Consider the following 3,735-nt stretch of genomic DNA (forward strand, 5'->3'; position numbering starts at 1 on the left):
CATGAGAAGACGTGCAAAAGGCAAGGCCATTCAGGATTGTGTCCATGGTGGGATTCCGTGAACTCAGGCCTCTCTGTAACCTACTGTTAGTTCCGGAACCAAGTGACCACAGGCTTCCTCTCTAACCTCGTCGTTCCGGTGAGTTCTCTGCGAAAACCCACCTCCTACGAGCTATATGACTTTCAACAAATATTTAACCTCGCAATGCCTCAACGTCCTCATCGCTTCCTTCTACTTTGTTCTGCTTCAGAACATCCCTTGGGAAATTTTAAAAATCCCAACATCATATATACAGTCCCTCCTGTGCTCAAAACTCTCCACGGCTGCCCGAGTCCTCAAAATGCAAGTGCAACCTCCAGCATGCTGCTTCAAGAGTAACTCTGCCTAACAATCTCTGTTCCCAGTCGACACAAAACGTCCCCGAGTTACGAATCCTCCCAGCTCAGTCGCACCTCCGAGCCTTTGCACGTGCAGGTCCCTCTGCCTGTCACACTCTCCCACACCGCATCCCATTTCATGGCAGAAATAGGGACCCCACCACGGGCGCCTGACTGTGGAGGGCAGAGACCTGGGCTGCAGGGACTCGACCGGGAGCTCCTCAATGGGCCTTATTGTTTGAGTCCCGTGAGGGCGGGTGAGGCCCGGATGACACGGCACTTACCTGAGCCGGCTCCCTGGGTTGGGCCGCCGCCATCGGACTCTGGCAGGGACGGGTCACGGCGGTCCCTAGCCCCGCCTCACCCAGCCTCAGATCCGCCTCTGCGTAGCAAGCACAACCACTCCTCTTGGACTTTTTCGATCCTGTCACATCGCTACAGACCTCACGCAGGGGAATGCACCCAAGACAAGCCAAAACGGCTGTCACAAGATGGACGCCGGAAGTCCCGACCCGACGTTATATGCCCCTGGAAAAGCGCCTCTGTTCTGAGGCTTCATTGGCTAAAGACAATTCCGCTCCGCGGAGAGCATACTGGGTAATGTAGTTCCCGGAGATTCAGAGTGCGTGGGCGTGGCGACCCCGTCAGGCTTCCCGGAGAAAGGGTGAAGCGCCACCGTGAGGGACGCTGGGGAATGGCGACACTAGGTCCAAGTGCAGAAGAGGGGCTTCGTTTCTTAGAAGGGGCTTATCACATTTCTGGGGGTACTGTGTGCAACTCATCGCCCCGGTGTTTCGAAACGTGTTAGTTCAGAGTCTGTGATGCTCAGATTCTTCCTAGAATCTGAAATATCACTGGAGGCCCGGCGTGTGGCTCAGCCCTGTAATCTCAGCATTTTGGCAGGCCTAGGATGGAGGCTAGCTTGAGGCTGGATGTTGGAGACCAGCATGGGCAACACAGTGATATCCTGCCTACAAAAAAACAGCAAAACAGTAGCTGGTGTGGTGGCCTGCGCCTGTAGTTCCAGGTACTCTGAGGCTGAGGCAGGAAGATTGCTTGACCCAGGAGTTCAGGGATGCAGTGAGCTATGATCATGCCACTACACTCCAGCCTCGGTGACGGAACACAACCTCGTCTCCAATAAAATAAAATAAAATATCACTTAAGATGCTTTCAAAAGCCACAAATCAACTTCATTCCATAGACTTATTCAGACACAAATTGGGTCCACTGGAAGCTGAAACTAATAAGTATTATCATATTGTAGTCAAATTCGTGTACTCTGAAGCTTTGCAGGCTCCGCCGCCCCCTTTACCCCCCGTTTGTGTACGTTTGTTCAGAGTCAAGAGAAAAAATATTCCAGATACATGATGATAAAAAAGATAGAGGAGGGACACGCTTGAAGCGCTGACTCGGGTGGGGCAAGGCAATATACATAACTTAAACATTTGTACCCCGGTAACATGCTCAAATAAAAAAAATTTTTTTAAAAGATAGAGGAGGATGTTAGGCCACCCTGAAGGAGGATTACAAAATAGATCTCTGTGTATGATTCCCACATAAGACATCTCTGTTACCAGCAGAGTTAATTATTGTTTCAATTCATTAACATTTTTATCTTTTTCCTATCTTTACTTACAATTCTTTTAGGAATCTGATACCAAGGTCAAAAAGAGTACAACAAAACAAATGCTATTATGGCACAAGACAATGGCTGTAGTGTTCAAATCTGAGCGGGATGTGCCCAAGGCATTTCTGACACAGGAGGGAATCACTTGAAGTCCAAGTGAGTCCTTGGCTTCATGCAACAAATTCAGGAGTGAGCTAACAGTAAAAAGTGAAAACAAGTTTTATTCAAGAAGCATAGAAAATCTAATCCACAGACTGGAGGCCAGTTCTCCCTGCAGAGGAGAAACAGCCCCATGGTTCCTTTGGCCCCTCTATTTAAGCAACAGCTTAATTATAGGCTAAACGAGGGGAGGAATGTTGATGTTATTTCTTGGACAGGGGCAGTGCTTTCCTGAAATTAGGGTGACACCCTCCTTTTGACTAAATATGGTCAAACAGGAACTGTCATGGCATCAGGTGCAAGATGGGAGAGACATTTCTTTAGAAACTTGTATGGTAATGAGGTGTGTAATGAAGCTGCAAGGTCAAGAGGTGGAAAGGCAGTGCATTTCTTCACCACCATGGTTTTAACCAGTTGCAACTTGTCCTGCCTCCATCTTGCTTTTTGTTCTTTTGTTTTTCGTGTTTTCTGAGACAGGGTCTCACTCTGTTTCCCCCACTAGAGTGCAGTGGCATCATTATAGCTCACTGCAACCTGAAACTCCTGTGCAATTCTCCTGTCTCAGCCTTGCAAGTACGGGGACTACAGGCACACACCAGAATGCCCGGCTATTTTTTCTATGTTTAGTAGAGACAGGGTCTCAATCTTGCTCAGGTTTATCTCGACCTCCAGACTTCAAGCAATCCTCCTGCCCTCCCAAAGTGCTAAGATTATAGGCGTGAGCCACTGAGACCAACCCTGTATCTTGTTTTGCTGAGGATAGCTCAAAACTTAGTTTCCAGGCTTTCTGACTCAGTTAAGCAATGCCTGCACAATTAAACAATGCCTGAAGCAATGCCTAAAGTGGTAGCCAAAGCAGTACCTGCCAATTGCTGTCTCATTTCAGCCCTGAGATATTTCAGGTACCTTAAATCCATGATTTCATCTCTTTGTTGAAATGTGATTATCATTTCTCATCTTTGGCTGGGACTAAACACTGTGGGGAATTGGGTTTGTCACAGAAAAAAAGTTGGAAAATGCAAATTACAAAAGCTATTAACAATGACTGTGTAGCAATTCAAAGGTGGTGGTAAAAATATGTCTGGGGAACATCAGCGGATGGTGAGAAAGGTAATACTTCTGAGGAGTTTTAGCAGTGGTATCTGAGAAGAGAGGGAATTAAGCCGAGCATATGGCTACAATGGTTATTCTAAAGATTTGTCTCCAAAATGTGGTTGTTCTTCATTCCTGAAAACATGGAACAATTACCAGCACAGAAGGAGAGCTCAAGTAGACATTTAGAGTAATCGGATTCTGAAAATAAACACAGAAGCTGAGATTTACAATATGGAATTATCCTTTTAGAATTGTGCATTCACATGACTGTTCCAGAATAAGTGTATGCCTGTGTGTTTAAACTCGTTCCTATATAAGTTCTCTTAGTGAAAATAAAACCATACATTGTATACAGATCTGCACTTTGCTTTTCTCACTTAATATCTTGGATATCCTAAACCTTCTTCATTTTACACTTGATATGTCCATACCTCCATATTTAGTGGACCTCAGATTGACTTTTTAACATGTTTA

This window comes from Propithecus coquereli, unplaced genomic scaffold, assembly GCF_000956105.1.
Source record: "Propithecus coquereli isolate 6110/MARCELLA unplaced genomic scaffold, Pcoq_1.0 Scaffold490, whole genome shotgun sequence".
In the NCBI taxonomy this organism is placed as follows: Eukaryota; Metazoa; Chordata; class Mammalia; order Primates; family Indriidae; genus Propithecus; species Propithecus coquereli.